Source organism: Macaca nemestrina, chromosome 18 (genome assembly GCF_043159975.1).
Source record: "Macaca nemestrina isolate mMacNem1 chromosome 18, mMacNem.hap1, whole genome shotgun sequence".
Classification (NCBI taxonomy): domain Eukaryota; kingdom Metazoa; phylum Chordata; class Mammalia; order Primates; family Cercopithecidae; genus Macaca; species Macaca nemestrina.
This window is the reverse complement of record NC_092142.1, coordinates 70,815,606-70,838,514: the sequence shown is the minus strand read 5'-3', so window position 1 is coordinate 70,838,514 and position 22,909 is coordinate 70,815,606. Positions and strand designations below refer to the sequence as shown.

At 37.8% G+C, this 22,909-nt stretch overlaps 1 long non-coding RNA gene across 1 annotated transcript in view; it reads left to right on the top strand.

The window, feature by feature from the left end:
• LOC105491334 (uncharacterized) overlaps nucleotides 1–22,909 on the top strand; it is a 371,652-nt gene that overhangs the window by 92,137 nt on the left and 256,606 nt on the right. The window contains exon 4 of the long non-coding RNA XR_011616557.1: nucleotides 10,145–10,262. This is a non-coding gene — a long non-coding RNA (uncharacterized lncRNA). The remainder of the gene's footprint in view (nucleotides 1–10,144; nucleotides 10,263–22,909) is intronic.

Below are 22,909 nucleotides of genomic sequence, written 5' to 3'. Positions count from 1 at the left end.
CATAGAGACACACTGTGGGGATAATAAAACACAAATATGGTAAATTTGGGCATCTGGGGAAGAGTATACAGAAATTCTTTGTAATATTCTTGCAGCTTTTCTCTGAGATTGAGATTATTTCCAAGAGAAAATTTATTGCTAAATTGTACTAAGAAGATCCACAATAAACTTAGACCCTATAGAGAAGGAAACAGGGCAGCTGAAATATAAGGTAATGGTCACAAAAATGTAGTCTAACTAGATATTATTTAAATTTTCATTAGACATAAGAAATTACAGTAATTTTTAGTGTGATAATGATTTTTTAAAAAACAGCCTTTATCTGTTAGCAATACACAGTAAAATATTTGTGGATATATGCAGATGAAATAATATGATGTCTGACACTGACTTTAAAATAATTTAGTGAAGGGAAATGGGTGTGGGATTATGGATGAAATAATATAGCTTATGCATTGATAATTGTTGAGGCTAGGTGATGGGTATCAAGGTTAGTTAACCTATTCTTTCTTCTTTTGTGTAAAGTCCACAACAAAAGGTTTTTAAACAGTCAAAAAAACGCAATAGAAGAATCTTTGTCCCACTCCTGCCACCATATTTCCTGTCAACTCCTTATAGGTAACCATTTTATTAGTTGCTTATTTATTTTTCTAGTTTCTTTACAAAAATACAAGAAAATACAAATACATATTCTTGTTTTTCCATTCTTCCTACAAAAGGTAACAAATAATATACACTGCTCTACACATTGTTTCCCTTTCCTCCATCAGCTTCATACGTTTTGTATAGCTCTCCATACCAGTATATATAGCTCTATTTTGTGTGTGTTTAAGTATGTTCCATGGTTTATTCAACCAGTCCCTTATTGCTAGATCCTTGATTTATTTCCAATCCTGTATTCATCCAACAATGCTATAATAAATGACTGTGTATATTTCTGTCATTTTGTACCAGTGCAGGTTTACCTACAGCAGTGGTCCCTCACCTTTTTTGCACCAGGGACCAGTTTTGTGGAAGACAATTTTTCCACATATGGAGGGGGTGGTTTCAGGATAAAACTGTTCCACCTCAGATCATCAGGCATTAGATTCTCATAAGTAGTGCACAACCTAGATCCCTTGTGTTCAGAGTTCACAATAGGGTTTCTGCTCCTATGAAAATCTCGTGTCACTGCTGATCCGACAGGAGGTGGAGCCCAGGCAGTAATGCTCGCTAGCCTGCTACTCATCTGCTACTGGTCCCTAACATGTCACAGACTGGTACTGATCCATGGCCCAGGGCTAGGATACCCATGACCTACAGGACAGATAACCACAGGGGAAGTCCTAGGTCAAGGATATGTTTTTTACCATATTCTTGCTCCTTCCACCACTAACATATGAGAGTGTTGTTTCCCCACAGGCTTGCCAATGGAATGTATTATCAAACTTTTGGGTTTCTGTCCATCTGACAGGTGAGAAATTATGTCACAGTATTTTTTCACTTGCACTATTTTTCGTGTTATGGGCAATATAACCGCTATTTCTACCACCTCTCATGTCAGAGGATAAGGGATCTCTATTGATTATGTCTCTAACTATGTCTTTGAATCAGTTTTTTTTCCTAATGCATCTAAGAAATTACTTCTTCAAGTATTCCCTATTCCTTCTGTCTCTTTCATATCTTTAATATTCTCCCTACTTTTTCCTTTCCTTCTAAGGTCAAATATTTTCCTTATTTCTTTTGCTAGATATTACATTCAAACAATATGGTATAAAGAACAGAACATGAGAAGTCTCCTTATGTTGAACCTGAATACCATCCATCCCAAGAGTGAAACACCATTCTCAGTTTATGTATTCCCTCTCTCACACTCTGTACATATAGAGGCACACATGTATTACATTCCACAGATACATTCGAATGACAACATACTGCTTAGTTGAGTTAATGCTAGTTGTTGCAATAATTAAACCCTAAAACCTCAGTGGTTTAACACAATGAAAGTTTAGTTTGCACTCACGTGGTAGTCCAATGCTCAGTTGGCATATTTCCACATGTACTTCAGGCACCCAACTTCTGCAATAGCCTAGGGCTTCAGTCTTCACTTTAGCAGCAAATGGAGGAAAAAAAGAGAGACGTTAAGATATAATTGGTTCCTAATCACCCTGCCCAGAAGTCCTATCAGATCACTTTGCACATATTCCACAAGAGTAACAGTGATTTTAAATGCAGGAGAAGCTGGGAAGTGTAGTCTCTGAGTTGGTACTTATTCAACTTTACTCTATGGAAGGGTAACATAAATCTCTGGAGAATAGATAGCTGCCTCTTAAGCATAGATTCTTCATGCTGTTTTATTCCATAGTGTGTGTATTTGCTTTATTTATCTTAGAGATGTTTCCAATAGTTCATATTGGGCTGACCCATTGTAAAACCATTTTTGGAAAAAGAAAAGGTGAAATGTAATCTCAAGTTATTACTTCTATTCAACACAGTGTTGAAAGTCTTAGCCAAACCAATTAGGCAAGAGAAAGAAAGAAAGGACATGTAAATTAAAAAGAAGTCAAATTATCCTTCTTAGCAGATGATGTGACCTTATATTTAGAAAAACTTAAAGATTCCACCAAAAATTATTAGAACTGATAAACAAATTCAGTAAAGTTGCAGAATACAAAAGCAGCATGCAAAAATCAGTACCATTTCTATACACCAACATCAATCAATCTAAAAAAGAAAGCAATCCCATTTACAATGGCTATGAAAAATAAAATAATACCTAGGAATAAATTTAACCAAAACAGTGAGAGAGCTCTACAAGGAAAACCTATGAAAGATATTGAAGAGGACACAAAAAATGGAAAGATATCCCATGCTCATGGATTGGAAGAATTAATATTGTTACAATTTCTATGCTAACCAAAGTGATCTGCATATTCAATGCAATCTCTATCGAAATACAAACCAATGACATTCTTCACAGAAATAGAAAAAATAATACTAAAATTTGTATGGAACCACAAAAAACCTCAAGGAGCTAAAGCAATCCTGAGCAAAAGAACAAAGCTAGAGGCATCACATATACTACAGAGCTATAGTAACAAAAACAGCATGGCACTGGCATAAGAGCAGACACATAGAGCAATGGCACAGAATAGAGAAACTAGAAATAAATTCACACAGTTACAACAAACTGATTTCACAATGTGTGAGAGTGCTTTTCCTCCACAGAACTAATCAAAATTTTTACCTTTGCCCATTTGATGGATTAAAAAAATGGTCCATCAGTGTAGTCTTAATTCACTTTTCTCTTCTAAAAAAATGACAATCTCATCAAAATGTTAGGAGTTACTAGATTTATTACCCTTTTCATTGCTTGTCTGTTTTTTATTTTATGAAATTGTTGGTATTTCTCATTGATTTGTAGAGGCTCCTAATACACTAAGGTATCTTATTTGCAATACAGAATTTTAAATGTTTCCTGCAGTTTATAGTTGGTCTTTTTGCTCTGCTTAGTATTTTTTAACCATGAATTTTTTATATTTTTATTTAATCAAATTAATTAATCTTTTCCATTGTGACTTTTGAGGTTTGTGACCAACTTAGAAAGGAGTTCTCACCTTTGGAATAAAGAAATAATTCTCCCAGGGTTTAATCTAGTACTTTTTTGTTTTTATTTTTCAAGATTAAACCTTTATTTCATCTGAAATTTTTGTTGTAAGGTGTGAGATAAGAATCCAGCATTCTGTGTGTGTACAGATGCCTAGCCCACTGTCACACTATCACTTATTGTTTCATAATACACCTTTTCTATGCCAATTCAAAACATAACCTTTAACATGTACTAAATTTCCATATGTATTTGAGTCTACTTCTGTACTTTCTATTCAATCAATTGATCTGCCTATCAATGTATTCTTACACATAATTTAAATCAATTTAGCTTTGTATTATGTTTTAGCATCTTAGTGAGACAGTCTTTCCTCATTATGTTACTTTATTTTTATTTTTATTTGAGACGGAGTTTCGCTCTTGTTGCCCAGGCTGGAGTACAATGGCACGACCTTGGCTCACCACAACCTCTGCCTTCCGGGTTCCAGCGATTCTCCTGCCTCAGCCTCCTGAGTAGCTGGGATTACAGGCATGTGTCACCATGCCTGGCTACCTTTGTATTTTTAGTAGAGAAGGGATTTCTCCATGTTGGTCAGGCTGGTCTTGAACTCCCGACCTCAGGTGATCCTCCCGCCTCAGCCTCCCAAAGTGCTGGGATTACAGGCATGAGCCACTGTGACCAGCCCATTATGTTACTTTTTAAGAATTTTCCTGGTTATTATATTTTTTCATGTAAACAACTGAGTTCCTTGACTAATTCCAAACTTCACCCAGAAAAACATCTATACATGTGTCCTACTATTATCCTCTTTAGCCTACTCTTTCTGTTCATAAGAGTTCTACTTTCTTCCTTTTCACACTAAACCTTTGATTTCTTAAAAAGCTTGATTCTATCTCATTAAACAAAAAAAGCAATCAACAATTTCTTTCTTTTTTTTTCGAGACAGAGTCTCGATCTGTCACCCAGGCTGGAGTGCAGTGGCCTGATCTTGGCTCACTGCATCGTCTGCCTCCCAAGTTTAAGTGATTCTCATGCCTCAACCTCCCAAGTAGCTGGGACTACAGGCAGGCGCCACCACACCTGGCTAATTTTTGTATTTTTGGTGGAGATGGGGTTTTGCCATGTTGGCCAGGCTGCTCTTGACCTCCTGGCTTCAAGTGATCCACCCACCTCAGCCTCCCAAAGTGCTGGGATTACAGGCATGAGCCACCACGCCCAGCCAATCAAGAATTTCATAACTGCTAAATCCAATAGCCTTTCTTGGAACTCCTTGGCTTCTTTGAAGTTCCAGACCCTGTTAACTCTTTGTCTCTCTCGAACTTCTCTCCTTTCTTTGCTTTTATGTCTGCTTCATTCAGATACTTCACATCCTTTTTCCCGAGCTCCTCTTCCCCAGAGAAAGTTACTCAAAAACATTCTGTGTCCAAATATCTGTCTTTGGTACACTACTCTGTGTGTGTCTGTGTGTTTGTGTGTGTGTGTGTGTGTGTATTTCCTCTTCAGGTCAACTATCATGAAATATCTATCGGTAGTTCTGAGTTCAGCTTATGGTAGGTATAAATTAAAAATAAATACTAAATGAATGGGCACCAGTTCTAATTTCCCAAATTCCTGCTTAAAATTTCTCCAGGGATTCCCTTTAGTTATCAACACATCAACATATAAAATGCCTATACAGTAGAGGAAATAGTTTCTCTGAATCCTAGACTGGTTAAACCATATCTGGAACACTGAGATTCATTTGGCACCACATTTTCAGAGAGGCCATGACAAATCTGAGTGAATCTAAAGAAGGGAAACAGGATAGTAAATGATACAAAACTCAGGGTATAAGAGGAAATGTTGAAGTAACTTAGGATGTTGAGTCATCAGAAGATATCATTAAGAAAAGACATAGCAGTACTCAAATATGTAAAGAGTACTTTCTGGTAGGGGGCAATGTTGGGTGGAAGGAGGTTATAAGGTTATGGCACTGTTCATTTACTTCACAGAACAGACGCTTTACTGATGGTGAAGTTACAGGGAAACAAATTCTTTACAATTAGAATTGTACCAATAATGAAATAATAGGCAGATTCTTAAAGTAGTGAGTGCCCTCACATTAACCTCTCTGAACTTCAATGTTCCCATATGTAAATATAGATTTTTTTTTTTTTTTTTTTGAGATGGAGTTTTACTCTTGTTGCCTAGGCTGGATCTCAACTCACCACAGCCTCCGCCTCCCAGGTTCAAGCAATTTTCCTGCCTCAGCCTCCCAAGTAGCTGGGGTTACAGGCATGTGCCACCATGCCCAGCTAATTTTGTAGTTTTAGAAGAGATGGGTTTCTCCATGTTGGTTAGGCTGGACTCGAACCCCTGACCTCAGGGGATCCACTGCCTTAGCCTCCCAAAGTGTTGGGATTACAGGCGTGAGTCACTGCGCCTGGCCTACACATTTTAATACTCACAAATACCTGTGCAAGGTAGGTACATAGTTTTATTTATCTACCGTATGTTCTTGTGACATGATCATAAATTCAGGCTGTTAATGGCCCAACCTGATCTGTAGCAACATCCTGTGAATAAGTCTTCTAGACTCTGATCCATTCTATCAATTCTAACCATTTTGTCGGATCAAACTTCCTGACATAAAATTTCCCTTATCAAAAATTAATGACAGCAGGGCACAGTGGTTCACGTCTGGAATCCCAGCTGTTTGGGAGGCTGAGGCAGGAGGATTGCTTGAGCCCAGGAGTTCAAGACCAACTTGGGCAACACAAAGACAGTGAGACCTTGTCTTAAAAAACACAAAAAACAAAAAGTTAATGACTTTCACTGTTAACAAAAACAAAACAACAAAATCCTCTAGAATTCTTTTCTAAGTCCCTAGTTTTATTTTTACCACTCTGTCCCATAAATCCTTTTCTTCTTAAGTGCCTTATACTTTTGGTATGTATATATTGCACCTGATATTGCTAAATGATCCCCTCTCTTTGTGGTATATCTATTCTTCAAAGTTTAGCTCAAGCAGCATCTCCTCCCTGGGCTTTGATCATTACAGAAGGAAGAGATCCCAACCCATTCTGAACATCTGTGATGCTATCTAAATCACGACCATAAAATTATCTTGTTTGGTAGTCATCTGTAGTATATAATACTGCAAATATAACTTTCTACAATGATGAAACTGTTATCTGTGTATCCAACATAACAGCCACTAACCACAAGTGACTACTGAGCATCTAAAATATGATGAGTGCCTACATACTAGACAGTGTGGTCTTGGAGGGCAATACATTAGTTTTCTGATGCATAGAATATTTACTGAGAAATAATTATGTTCTAGGCCCTGTTTAAACATTTTATACCTATCATTTCATTAATGCTTTTCTATTGTCATTCTAAGATAAATAAACTGAGTCAAAGAAAGTTTAAATAACTTGCATCAAGTCCTAATTCTTTGGGATTAACAACAATGATGCCAATCCACAGATTATTGTAGTAAGAATATTAGAAAATATGACAAGGAGCTCAGTAAATCATTAAACAGTATACTTAAGATAGTTATTTTACCTTCTTTTGGTGTCTCTTACAACGTCTAGCACATCACCTTGTACATAGTAACTGTAACTGAATCAACTGATAATTTTACATGGCTTATAGGTAGTCTTCTACACTTGCACATAATGTTTTCTAAAATCAGAGTATAAATTGAATGTAAAAAAAATGAAGTCATAAAAATAAAATGTGTTATAGCCACATGATGGAATATTATTCAGCCATAAAAGGAATGAAATATCAATTCATGCTACCACATGGATGAAACTAAAAAAACATGCTCAGTGAAAGAAGCCAGTCACAAAAGACCACACATTATAATTCCACATATATGAAATGTCAAGAATAGACAAATTCATACAGACAGAAAGTAGATTGGAGGTTGCCTAGGATTTGGAGTGTTGGGGTAAAACAGAGACTGATCACTTGAGGGTAAGGAGTGTTTTCCTGGGGTCATGAAAATGTTCTAAAATTGACTGTGCTGATGGTTGCAAAACTACATAAAAATAATTTTAAAATTTAATTGTATATTTTAAATGGGTGAATTGTATGGCCTGTGAATTAAATCTCAATACTGTTTTTAAAAAGGGGGAATCAAAGTTTTATGTTTATAAAGGGTTCTACTCCTAAGAGCTAAATATAAATTATGGACTATTTAGGATATCCCTTTACTTTTAGATATAATCTCTGACAAAAATATTTCGAATACACTTAAGGGTAAAGTGAAATAAAATTGTGGTTTTCAAAATTGTTTTCTCAGAGGTGGACAAAATAAATCTTTTTTGGAAGCCAACGAAACAAAAATAATCTGGAGCTGTCTTGGTTGAAGCAGCGTGTAGGATTCATACACCTCCCACTCAGACCCCTGCCCTTCCTTCAATATTGGCATCTAAAGAATCTCCCCAGCGTTTGGAGGAAATCAAGTTGGAAGTTAAGCAAGAAGCAACACAAAAAACTGAGTAACTACAAAGAAGTAAAAAGTAAAAACTCTGCAAGTTGAACTGTTTGTTAGTTGGCAGGGTACCATGTAATAATATATCAGAATTATCTTGTGTTAGTAAAGATACAAACATTTGAATTCTATTTATGAACTTTGAATTCTGCTTCTGTAATTAGATTTGGGCTTTTTTTTTTTTTTTTTTTTTTTTGAGATAGAGTCCCATTCTGTCGCCCAGGCTGGAGTGCAGCAGAACAATCTTGGCTCACTGCAAACTCCGTCTCCCGGGTTCAAACGATTCTCCTGCCTCAGCCTCCCCAGTACCTGTAGCTGGGATTACAAGTGTGGATCACCATGCCCAGCTGAATTTGTTTTGTTTTGTTTTTTTGTATTTTCAGTAGAGACTGGGTTTCACCATGTTGGCCCAGGCTGGTCTCAAACTTCTGACCTCAAATCATTCACTTGCCTTGGCTTCCCAATGTGCTGGGATTACAGGCATGAACTACCGTGCCCAGGTTGCATGCTTTTTTTTTTTTTTAGATGGAGTCTTGCTCCGTTGCTCAGGCTGGAGTGCAGTGGCGCGATCTCGGCTCACTGCAACCTCCGCCTTCCGGATTCAAGCAATTCTCCTGCCTCAGATTCCCAAGTAGCTGGGACTGTCACAAGCACATGCTGCCATGCCGGGCTAATTTTTTTGTATTTTAGTAGAGAAGGGGTTTCACCATGTTGCCCAGGCTGGTCGGGAACTCCTGAGCTCAGGCAATCCGCCTGCCTCCCAAAGTGCTGGAATTACAGGTGTGAGCCACAGCGCCGCCGCATTTTTTTTTTTTTTTTTTTTAAGAGAATTATTCTAAAGTCAAGATAAGATCTACCTCTAATTTATGTTTTTTTTTTTTTTTTATCTATTTGGATTAGGAATTTTTGTGTTTTTGTTTGTACAACAAAAAATATGTAAACATCCCCAAATAAAAAAACAGGTGCCCTAGATCTGTGATATTGGAAGTGCTGTTTTCCTGGCTCAATACCATTTACTTGGCTAAGAAAAAAAGGGCAGTTTCCAACTCACTTGTAGTTACATAGCCACAGACCCTTCTACTTGTATGGCTTATTAACATCAAAAATTTATATTCTATTATTATATGTGATATATTACACTATACTACATTATAATTATCCCAAAAACAGAACTGATCATTTATTTCTCTTAAACATATTTTTAATATATTTAAGGGTAAAGTAGAATAACACTGTGGTTTTCAGAATTATTTTTTCAGAGGCAGACAAAATAAATCTTTTTTAGAAATCCAAAAAGCAAAACCTTCCCAATTTCCCTATTTCAACTTAACTTTGAATCCTCAGGCTGATATCTCTTTAAACTCAAATTAATAGCCTCTCTTTATAGTCCTAGCTGATAATCAAGGCATAATCTTTCCCCTTTAGACATGAATTTTGGAGCTCCTCCTCCCTGCTACCTCTTTCCACAGCTACCAACTTTTCTTGAGTCAAGTCTGTTTCTCACACTTTTTCTATGTACTGCTATTAGAATAGTCCTCAAGTGCTCTATGATGTTATTTCCTTACTCAAAAACAGAATTGTTCTCTATAGTTCAAATTCCTCTCCATCTCTGTGTGACAGTTAATTTTGTGTCAACTTGATTGGGCCACAGGGTGCCCAGATATTTGGTCAAACATTATTCTGTTTTTGTGAAGGTGTTTTTGGATGAAATTAACATTTAAATTGGTAGACTAGACAAAGGACATAATCGACGATGGGCCTCATCCAATCATTTCAAGACCTGAATAGAACAAAAGGCTGATCTTCCTCAGACTAAGTGAAAATTATCCTGCCTCATGGGACTCAAAACTATGCCATTTGCTCTTCCTGGAGCTATAGCAGCTTCTAGTCTTTGGACTTGAAAGCAGATACCAGCTCTACAGATTTTGGACTAGCCAATGTGTCCATAATCCCATGAAAGGTATCTCCTATTAGTTCCATTTTTCTGAAGATCACTGACTAATATACTGTTTATCCCAACTCTGTAATACCATTTCATAAGATTTTTTTTTTTTTTTTTTGGTCAGTGTCTTGCTCTGTTACCCAGGCTGGAGTGCAATGGTGCAAACAAAGTTCATAGCACCCTCAACCTCCTGGGCTCAAGTGATCCTCCTACCTCAGCCTCCTGAGCAGCTGGAACCACAAGTATGTACCACCATGCCTTGCTAGTTTTTCAAATGTTTGTAGAGAAAAAGTCTCACCATGTTGCCCAGGCTTCCAGATCATCTCTTATTAGACCTCAAAATATTCTCTACTACAGTGAAATCAATCTATTTGTCAACTTCTACCCAATTTGCATAATTCCATTGAAATGCTTTTATTAAATAACTGATATGCATTTGTACCACCTACACTTGCCTCTCACATGTATCTCTCCAGCTAGGATGTTAACTACTTTGAAAACAGGAGTCTCTATTTTCTTTACTTCTTTCTACAATGATAACAGAGATTAACAATGTGAAATATAAAGACTATTAAATATATATACTTTATACATATCTATACCTTAAATATATACAATGTATATTTATATACATATATGTAAATTTATATATATAATCTACCTCTTGCCTACAGTCTGGTACATGCTTTAATGTTAATTTTTGTTTGGTTGGTTTAGGTTTTCCTTAAAAGAATAACATTTTGGGTTAAAATTTGTTTGCCATTTTAAAGTATTCTGCTTCCACTTTCATTTTGCTGTTAGGACACAGAACAAAGTTATAGACAAACTTGAGTCTATATAATTTAAAAGTACAATTGAAAGAATGTTTTAATGTTGGGATGAAGTGCATACTTTACTGTATATTTTTCAAACTCAGTTATATTGCTTTGCTAAATGTAAATAATATCACCAGGATACCATCTGGTAAAAATCTCTCTGTGGATTAAGCCAGAAAAGGAAGTGAATGAATTTTTATACATTGCATAGTTGTGGTTGCAAAACTGCAGTAAAAATATGTTTTCAATGCACTGGTGTAAGTGAGACTTCAGAGTTCAGCTACCTCATGTGATTTGATCCAAAAGGCTTGGAATATTTAAGACCATATCTCATCAACAGGGAAAAGGAGGAGTGTTTTATTTGCTAGGATTCCTATGACTTGGAAGAAAAAAAAATCTAGGAAATTGAAGTCCATGAACTGGAAAATATGAATTTGGTCTTTTAGAAAGTATTCATTTTAAAAATAATGGGCAGCTACTTAATGATAGGACATAGCATGTCAGAGAAGTCTGAGGCCATATAAGACAGTTGGATAAGATTTGACAGTGTCATTGTGTGCAGCCCAGCCAATGCAAAATGGTCAAATCAGTTTTTACCTCTTTTTTTTTTATTTTAAATAATATGTTATCCAAGTCTTGATCTAGTCCAATGAGTAAAGGAATAGAAATTCTCCCCACCTCTCTAGGGATTCCATTCCAGAGACTAATAGATTTCACTGTCAGAAAACATTTCCTGGATTCAGTCTTAAATTTCTGTTACCTAATTTCATCCCATTACTTGACTATAAACTCTTATACTACCTTTAAAAATATCTTGACTTCTAAAATGTTTGCATCTTACAAATATTTGTAAAATGTTATAACTATACTCAGAGATGATTAAACAATATACATTTTGTTATTTTAATTTTTTAAGGATTAAAGTCTGAAGGCCATTATACATTTATTTTCCAGTCTGAACACTACTCAATTTGCTTATTTGGGGCATGTGCATGCTCCAAACTTATATTCTCTTTGTGATCTCAGCAGCACCATTTAAATAACTTTTATCTTTCAGCCACATGATGTGAAGCTTTTGCATATACAGACTAAAATCTCATTGACTGATTTTACTGCCACATTGCATTACAAGGCCATATATAATTTGCTACCACTGTCATCTCAAAGTCTCTTGGTAATACTGCTTTCCAAATACTGTATATCCTGCCAATTGAATGGCTGTGTTTCTGATTATTTTTCCCCAGATGTATTAGCTACATTTTTCCAGGTTGAATCGCATTTCATTTCCTGCCCATATTTCTAACCACTTTAGGTCCCTTTTATCTGCCCTTACTGGTTTTGTCAACACCATCCAATTTAGCATCATCTGTAAATTTAATTAACATGATGTGTATCCTCTCTTATAAATCACTAATGAAGTTTCTCTGCAATGATTTGTTTATTTTTAAAAACTCTAATGCTGCTTAATGTTTATGATCTTGCTTATAATGTTTATAATCTTAAGAATCCACCACTTTTTTGCCACTTAATATTTGTTTTATTATTTTAGGAGTGGTGCATGATAGACTAACAACAGAATCATGTTCAGGGTCACTGCTATCCTTTTTTGAATATTAGTGCTAAATTACTTTTATGATTGCTTCTGTACATAACAAAGCTTTTACTGACAATTTTCTACCCTGCTGTGTTTTTCCATAAATATGTTCTATTAATAACATCATAGAAGAACAACATTATGATGTTATTCTCATGCCCATGATGTAAAATGGTCAAAGATCCCATATTCCAAATTCTGCTGTGGAGTGAGTTTTTTAAATTTTAGATTCCAATTTACTGTGACAAGAGTTTGTTATATTAAATGAGTAAAGATAAATTTAGAATGTTTCTATTTTAAGTATTTTGGAAATGGTAAGTTGAACCAAGATCAATATGGTTCATATGAACTGAACAAGAGCTATTTTGTTCCTCTTTTATATTTGTAACTGCGATTTCTTTTGAATTTATTGGTAATTTAAAATTCTTTTGAGGTATTAAAACCTACTTTTAATTTCATTTTTATAAGGAAATACATTAGACCTCCAAAAGTATGTTTTGAAACATAATACTAGAAACAACATACATGTATCCACCACCTAGGTTAGGAAAACACCACCACCACCACCACCAGTACACCTTATCAGCTATGGAATACATTTTTCCAATTGCTTACCTCTTCTCTCCCTTAGGAGCATCTGATGCTATTAACTTTATAAAAATAATTTACTTTGTTTTGTTTATATATCTATATATGTATCCCTATAGTTAAGATGCATTTTAAAAAAATTGAATATCTCAGACATTTCAGTTATCAATTTCCATCTTACACTAATTTACTTTTTGTAAGTATTTCTCTTTTCCTACATGAATATTTTGCCATGTCTTCAATAATCTTGGAAAAAAGAATACATTCTTTTTTCTTCAATTTTTTCTTTACCTAAATCCCAGCATTAGTTTTACATACCACAGACTTTTCTTTTTCCTATTAATCCATCCTCTTAACTTACATATTTTGGGACAGTTTCTTGTACTCATTTATTGGTGTATACATATTTATAAATTGCTTATTATGGCCCAATTATGGCATATAGATCTGATTTTACATACTTAAGTCGGTAGGCATAACTTGCTTTTTCAGCCAATTTGTATATCTTATTATATTTGTTAAGAAATTAGAAAATTCTTGCGGGTAGTTACTCATGGTTTTCATCCATGGTTCCTGGCTCATAACTCTCATATATATGTATATACATACATATCTCATATACACATAAGAGTTATGAGTACATATATATATACACCTATGATGTATATATAGACATGTCAAGGAGAATAACAAGGAGTAACATGCTTTTTCAGCTAATTCTTATATCTCATTATTTCTAATTTTATATAATAATTTCTAATTTTATCTAATAATTTCTATTATTAGAAATTATTTCTAATTTCTAAGAAATCAGAAAATTCTTGTGGGTACCCATGACATATATATACATACCTACATACATTAATATACATACGTATATATACATACCTATGACATATGGATATATACATCATAGGTACCCATGGTTTTCATCCATGGTTCCTGGCTCGTAACTCTCATATATATATACACACACACACACACACACACACACACATATGTGTGTGTATATATATGAGAGTTATGAGTACATATATATACATACCTATGACATATGTCTACATATGTCATAGATACCCATGGTTTTCATCCATGGTTCCTGGCTCGTAACTCTCATACACACACACACACACACACACACACACACACACACACGTGTATATATATGAGTTATGAGTACATATATATACATACCTATGACATATGTCTACATACGTCATAGATACCCATGGTTTTCATCCATGCTTCCTGGCTCATAACTCTCATAGCCCTTGTTTGTCTTTCATTATAATGTTGGGGCACTTCAGGCCTCAGGAGCAGGCTTCAGGAGCAAGCATCAGGACAGAGAATCTGTCTCTCTGGCCTTCTCCTGTCCTCCCTTTACCTGCCCAAGGCAGAACTCTGATCTGATTGTGGGTCAAAAGACCCTCATTCCAGAGAAGGTCCTGCACCATACTCTGGAGGAAGAAATGCTGCACAGAGAGGCCAAGAAGAATCTAAACAGGCATTGGTAGATTTCCCCATTCAGCCTATTAATATGAGATTGTACCCTTTTTATTCAATCACATTTCATGCCTATGATTCTTCATTAAAAACCCAAGAAGTACTATCACATTTGGGATTAAGGAAAACAAAACCAAACCAAGAAGACTGGGTTCAAAGAGCTTCCAGATAACTAAACATGTGGAGGTTCCTAGATTATGGCATGCCCAGAGAGTACATGGAAGTTCCAAGCCCTTTCCCCCATTTCCTGCGCTGCACATCACTTCATGTGTGTTCTTCGTAATATCCTTTATAATAAACAAATAAACTAAAGTAAGCATTTCCCTGGGTTCTGTGAGCCGCTTGGCCAGAAGCTCCAGAGGCTTGGACTTGCCACTGGTGTGGGGAGAGGGCTCAGTTTTGGGGACTAAACCCTCAATCCATGGGATCTGATGCTATCTCTAGGTAGATTGTGCTGGAATTTAATTAGCAGACATTCAGCTGGTGTCTGCCGCTTGGTGTGTGAAAAAAAACTCCCTCACCTTTGGTCGCAGAAGACTTCTGCGTCGATGATTGCTGTGGTGGTATGAAAGCAGAGGAAAAACATGCTTAGAGAGTTTTCCCCAAACAGTACCTAAATATAAGATCTATATTTATTCCCTCATAGATTTAAACTTCTATTATTTTTAAAAATTATTATTTATTTTTTGAGATGGAGTCTCTCTCTGTCACCTGGGGGGAGTACAGTGGCGTGATCTCAGCTCATTGCAACCTCCAGGGTTCAAGCAATTCTTCTGCCTCAGCCTCCCAAATAGCTGGGGCTACAGGTGCGCGCCACCACACCCAGCTAATTTTTGTATTTTTAGTAGAGACAGGGCTTCACCATGTTGGCCAGATGGTCTCGATCTCTTGACCTTGTGATCTGCCCCCCTCAGCCTCCCAAAGCCCTGGGATTAAAGGTGTGAGCCACCACGCCCAGCCTAAACTTCTATTTTTAAATATCAAATTATTCCTATAATTTTTTATTCCATTTTAATTTCCATTTCTCATCTCCATATCCATAACTTTAATGTATTTCCATTTGCTAAACAAAAACTCAACTTTCATCCTTATATAGTACTGATATCACATAGTAGAAAGCTGACAAGCTGAAGGCTTTTTCATATTTTACCAGTTATCTTGTTCATACTTTTAAAATTACACTCAATTATTTAGAGAAAGATGTTCATCTCCATGTGGTTTATGATAGAAACAAAGGGAAACAATCAAAATGTCTAATAATTGGAGATCTAGCTAAATAAAATACAGTACAATCCTACAATAGAATATTAGGAACCTAATTAAAATTGGCCATTACCAGTTTTAGCCTATCAGTGAGAGTCTCTTCACCTAGTAATACCTGAGATATAAAAGCAAATGTCTCAGGGTGGTCCACAACAGTTGAGGGAAAATATGGGTTTACAAAAGCCAAGTCATTACATCTCAAGAGGGACAATTCTGTGGCACCATTCACTCCTCAGAGCTCCCTGGGGGATCAAGCTGAAGTTAGGCTTTTGAATCTTCATCTTTGCCTAGCTTCTATCCTTGCTCTTTTTCCTTCTTTTCTCATTTTCTTTTGAGAGCACTCAATAAATCACTGCACAAGAATCTCTTTCTTGAGTTCTGCTTCTAAGGGGACCCACTGACCCAAAGAATCAGTTACAGACGTGATCCTAGAAAGCAGGCTCCTAGACTGAGATTCTGGATCACTCAGTGACTGGCTGGCTGTCGAGGACCCCAAAATTAGTGGTGTTTTTGGCATTCTGTAGCAGTAATGCAACTGCTAAAACTTGAACAGGGATGGAATACATGTAGAAAATAATGCATTGGCTTGTGCCATACTTCCAGATTTAACAGGAATGAGTTAAGTGGTAAGTATGTAAGTATTGATACAGGAGTTGAAAAGAAATTACTTGGGCAGATAGTGAGGGTATGTTAGTCCTCGGTAAGGTTTTCCTTTTAACGAAAAGCAGCCCCAAAATCTTTTTTTTTTCCTAACAAAGAGCAACCTGTAAAATTAAGCCGCAGACATAAACAAGCAAGCTGAAAGCTTGCACAGGTGAATGCCAGCAGTTGTGTGTACAGAAATATACTACCTGGGACGAGACATGTTCAATATGGTGGCTCCGTCTTCTCTTTTTGCCAGCCATGTGTACAGTAAGAAGCAGGCAAGATGGAGTCGGCCAAGTGGAAAGTTCATTTGCATAAGATTAGGGTGGGGCAACCAGCCTTCCCCATTGCTATGTAAACATCACACCTAGTCAAACCCATTTGTGAGCTCTACCTAAATCAGATGCTGCCTCCTCAAGCCTGCCTATAAAATCTGCTGCAGTCCTCCACTTTACCTTTTTCAGATGCCTCTCTCTTGCAAGAGAGAGCGAGCTTCTCTCCTCCCTCCTTTCTTCTGCCTATTTAACTTTCTACTCCTTAACCCACCCACATGTTGTTCTTAATCCTCTTGGCGTGAGACAACGAACCCCTAGTATTTACCTGACAACAATGCCGCTTCAGTATCACAGAACTGAATGGCTGTTAACGAGCACTAGTGATACTATGAAGAAAGGAAAGGATGATTAATTACCAATTCAAAACAATGTGTGAAATTCTCTTTTTTTTTTTTGAGATGCCGTCTCGCTCTGTTTCCCAGGCTGGAGTGCAGTGGCATGATCTCGGTTCACTGCAAGCTCTGCTTCCTGGGTTCACACCATTCTCTTGCCTCAGCCTCCCGAGTAGCCGGGACTACAGGTGCCCGCTACCTCGCCCAGCTAATTTTTTGTATCTTTAGTAGAGACGGGGATTCACTGTGTTAGTCAGGATAGTCTTGATCTCCTGATTTCATGATCTGCCTGTCTTGGCCTCCTAAAGAACTGGGATTACAGGCATGAGCCACTGCACCCAGCCAACGATGTGTGAAATTCTGAGATCTTCATTTCTAAATTGTTTCATAGTAAATTAAATAATAATTAAAGAAAAGCCTCAAAAAGACATAGGAGCATGCGATAATAAAGAGTCTTAACCCAAGCCTGTCTCACAGCAAGTTTACTGTGTTAAGAGACTAACCCAAATATTATTTTCACTGTTCCTAAACAAAAACTATGAATGTTTCTGTGCAGTATTAAAAAAAAAAAGGGGGGGGGGGTGGCTGGCAAGATGGCCGAACAGGAATAGCTCCCGTCTGGAGGTGCCAGCGAGATCAATGTAGAAGGCAGGTGATTTCTGCATTTCCAACTGAGGTACCTGGCTCATCTCATTGGGACTGGTTAGACAGTGGGTGCTGTCCAAGGAGGGTGAGCCGAAACAGGGTGGGGTGTCTCCTCACTCGGGAAGCACAAGGGGTTGGGGAACTCCCTCGCCTAGCCAAGAGAAGCTGTGAGGGGCTGTGCTGTGAGGAAGAGTGCACTCTGGCCCAGATACTATGCTTTTCCCACAGTCTTCGCAACCCACAGAGCAAGAGATTCCCTCAGGTACCTACGCCACAAGGGCCCTGGGTTTCAAGGACAAAACTGGGCGACCATTTAGGCAGACACCGAGCTAGCTGCAGGAGTTTTTTTTCATACCCCAGTGGTGACTGGAATGCCAGTGAGACAGAATCGTTCACTCCCCTAGAAAGGGGGCTGAAGCCAGGGAGCCAAGTGGTCTAGCTCAGTGGATCCCAACCCCATGGAGCCCAGCAAGCTAAGATCCACTGGCTTGAAATTCTCGCTGGCAGTACAGCAGTCTGAAGTCAACCTGGGACACTCGAGCTTGGTGGGGAGAGGGGCGACCGCTATTTCTGAGGCTTGAGTAGCCCGTTTTCCCTTTACAGTGTAAACAATGTCCCGGGAAGTTTGGACTGGGCAGAGCCCACCACCACCACAAAGCCACGGTAGCCAGACTGCCTCTCTAGATTCCTCCTCTCTGGGCAGGGCATCTCTGAAAGAAAGGCAGCAGCCCCAGTCAGGGGCTTATAGATACAACTCCCATCTCCCTGGGACAGAGCACCTGTGGGAAGGGGTGGCTGTGGGCACAGCTTCAGCAGACTTAAACGTTCCTGCCTGCCACTGAAGACAGCAGTGGACCTTCAAGCACGGTGCTCAAGCTCTGCTAAGGGACAGACTGTCTCCTAAAGTGGGTCCCTGACTCCCATGCCTCCTGACTAGGAGATACCTCCCAGCAGGGGTCAACAGACACCTCATACAGGAGACCTCAGGCTGGCATCTAGTGGGTGCCCCTCTGGGAGGAAACTTCCAGAGGAAGGAACAGGCAGCAATCTTTGCTGTTCTGCAGCCTCTGCTGGTGATACCCAGGCAAACAGGGTTTGGAGTGGACCTCCAGTAAACTCCAGCAGATCTGCAGCAGAGGGGCCTGACTATTAGAAGGAAAACTAACAAACAGAAAGGAATGGCATCAACATCAACAAAAAGGACATCCACACAGAAACCTCATCTGAAGGTCACCAACATCAAAGATCAAACGTAGATAAATCCACGAAGATGAGGAAAAACCAGCGCAAAAAGGTTGAAAATTCCAAAAACCAGAACACCTCCTCTCCTCCAAAAGATCACAACTCCTCGACAGCAAGGGAACAAAACTGGATGGAGAACGAGTTTGAGAATTTGACAGAAGTAGGCTTCAGGAGGTGGGTAATAACAAACTCCTCCGAGCTAAAGGAGTGTGTTCTAACCCAATGCAAGGAAGCTAAGAGCCTTGAAAAAAGGTTAGAGGAATTGCTAACTAGAATAACCAGTTTAGAGAAGAACATAAATGACCTGATGGAGCTGAAAAACACAGCACGAGAACTTCATGAAGCATACACAAGTATCAATAGCCAAATCAATCAAGTGGAAGAAAGAATATCAGAGAATGAAGATCAACTTAATGAAATGAAGTGTGAAGACAAGATTAGAGAACAAAAATGAAAAGGAACGGACAAAGCCTCCAAGAAATATGGGACTATGTGAAAAGACCAAATCTACATTTGATTGGTGTACCTGAAAGTAATGGGGAGAATGGAACCAAACTGGAAAATACTCTTCAGGACATTATCCAGGAGAACTTCCCCAACCTAGAAAGGCCAATATTCAAATTCAGGAAAAACAGAGAACACCATAAAGATACTCCTCGAGAAGAGCAATCCCAAGACGCATAATCATCAGATTTACCAAGGTTGAAATGAAGGAAAAAATGTGGGCAGCCAGAGAGAAAGGTTGGGTTACCCACAAGGGAAGCCAATCAGACTAACAGCGGATCTCTCAGAAGAAACCCTACAAACCAGAGGAGAGTGGGGGCCAATATTCAATATTCTTAAGGAAAAGAATTTTCAACCCAGAATTTCATATCCAGCCAAACTAAGCTTCATAAGTGAAGGAGAAATAAGATCCTTTACAGACAAGCAAATGCTGAGAGGTTTTGTCACCACCAGCCTGCCTTACGAGAGCTCTGGAAGGAAGCACTAAATATGTAAAGGAAAAATTGGTACCAGCCACTGCAAAAACATACCAAATTGTAAAGACCATAGACACTATAAAGAAACTGCATCAACTAACGGGCTAAATAACCAGCTAGCATCATCATGACAGGATCAAATTCACACATAACAATATTAACCTTAAGTGTAATTGGGCTAAATGCCCCAGTTAAAAAACACAGACTGGCAAATTGGAAAAAGAGTCAAGACCCATCATTGTGCCATATCCAGAACACCCGTTGCACGTGCAAGACACACATAGGTTCAAAATAAAGGAATGCAGGAATATTTACCGAGCAAATGGAAAGCAAAAAAAAGCAGGGGTTGCAATCCTAGTCTCTGATAAACAAACTTTAAACCAACAAAGATCAAAAAGGACAAACAAGGGCATTACATAATGGTAAAGGAATCAATACAACAAGAAGAGCTAACTATCCTAAATATATATGCATCCACTATAGGAGTACCCAGATTCATCAAGCAAGTTCTTAGAGACCTACAAAGAGACTTAGACTCCCACACACTAATATTGGGAGACTTTAATACCCCACTGTCAATATTAGACAGATCAACCAGACAGAAAATTAACAAGGATATTCAGGACATGAACTCAGCTCTGGACCAAGCAGACCTAACAGACATCTACAGAACTCTCCATCCCAAATTAACAGAATATACGTTCTTCTCAGCACCGCTTCACACTTACTGTAAAATTTACCACATAATTGGAAATAAAACACTCCTCAGCAAATGCAAAAGAACGGAAATCATAAAAAACAATCTCTTGGACCACAGTGCAATCAAATTAGAACTCAGGATTAAGAAAGTCACTCAAAACTGCACAACTACATGGAAACTGAACAAACTGCTCCTGAATGACTACTGGGTAAATAATGAAATGAAGGCAGAAATAAATAAGTTATTTGAAACCAATGAGAACAAAGACACAATGTACAAAATCTCTAGGATATAGCTAAAGCAGTGGCAAGAGGGAAATTTATAGCACTAAATGCCCACAGGAGAAAGCAGCAAAGATCTAAAATTAACACCCTAACATCAAAATTAAAAGAACTAGAGAAGCAAGAGCAAACACATTCAAAAACTAGCAGAGGACAAGAAATAACTAAGATCAGAGCAGAACTGAAGGAGATAGAGACACAAAAGCCCTTCAAAAAAATCAATGAATCCAGAGGTGGTTTTTTGAAAAGATTAACAAAATAGACCGCTAGCCAGACTAATAAAGAAGAAAAGAGAGAAAAATCAAATAGACACAATAAAAAATGATAAAGGGGATATCACTACCAATCCCACAGAAATACAAACTACCATCAGAGAATACTAGAAACACTTCTATGCAAATAAACTAGAAAATCTAGAAGAAATGGATAAATTCTTGGACACATACACCCTCCCAAGTATAAACCAGGAAGAAGTCGAATCTGTGAACAGACCAATAACAAGTTCTGAAATTGAGGCAGAAATTAATAGCCTACCAACCAAAAAATGCCCAGGACCAGATGGATTCACAGCCAAATTCTACCAGAGGTACAAAGAAGAGCCGGTACCATTCCTTCTAAAACTATTCCAAACAATAGAAAAAGAGGGACTCCTAACTCATTTTATGAGGCCAGCATCATCCCGATTCCACAACCTGGCAGAGACAAAATAAAAAAAGAGAATTTCAAGCCAATATCCCTGATGAACATTGATGCAAAAATCCTTAATAAAATACTGGCAAACTGAGTCCAGCAGCACATCAAAAAGCTTATCCACCATGATCAAGTCAGCTTCATCCTTGGAATGATACAGGGCCAGCTCAACATATACAAATCAATACACGTAATCCATACATAAACAGAACCAATGGCAAAAACCACATGATTATCTCAATGGATGCAGAAAAGGCCTTCAATAAAATTCAACATCCCTTCATGCTAAAAACTCTCAGTAAAATAGGTATTGATGGAACATATCTCAAAGTAATAAGAGCTATTTATGACAAAGCCACAGCCAATATCATACTGAATGGGCAAAAACTGGAAGCATTCCCTTTGAAAACTGGCACAAGACAGGGATGCCCTCTCTCACCACTCCTATTCAACATAGTATTGGAAGTTCTGACCAGGGCAATCAGGCAAGAGAAACATATAAAGGGTATTCAAATAGGAAGAGAGGAAGGCAAATTGTCTCTGTTTGCAGACGACATGATTGTATATTTAGAAAATCCCACTGTCTCAGCCCAAAATCTCCTTAAGCTGATAAGCAACTTCAGCAAAGTCTCAGGACACAAAATCAATGTGCAAAAGTCACAAGCATTCCTATACACCAATAATAGACAGAGAGACAAATCATGAGTGAACTCCCATTCGCAACTGCTACAAAGAGAATAAAATACCTAGGAATACAACTTACAAGGGATGTGAAGGACCTCTTCATGGAGAACTACAAACCTCTGCTCAAGTAAACAAGAGAGTACACAAACAAATGGAAAAACATTCCATGCTCATGGATAGGAAGAATCAATATTGTGAAAATGGCCATACTGCCCAAAGTAGTTTATAGATAAAATGCTATTCCCATCAAGCTACCACTGACTTTCTTCACAGAATTAGAAAAAAAACTACTTTAAATTTCATGTGGAATCAAAAAAGAGTCCGTATAGCCAAGACAATCCTAAGCAAAAAGAGCAAAGCTGGAGGCATGCTACCTGACTTCAAACTATACAACAAGGCTATAGTAACCAAAACAGCATGGTAAACCAAAACAGATATATAAGACCAATGGAGCAGAACAGAGGCCTCAGAAATAATGCCACGCATCTATAACCATCTGATCTTTGACAAACCTGATAAAAACAAGCAGTGGGGAAATGATTCCCTATTTAATAAATGGTATTGGGAAAACTGGCTAGCCACATGCAGAAAA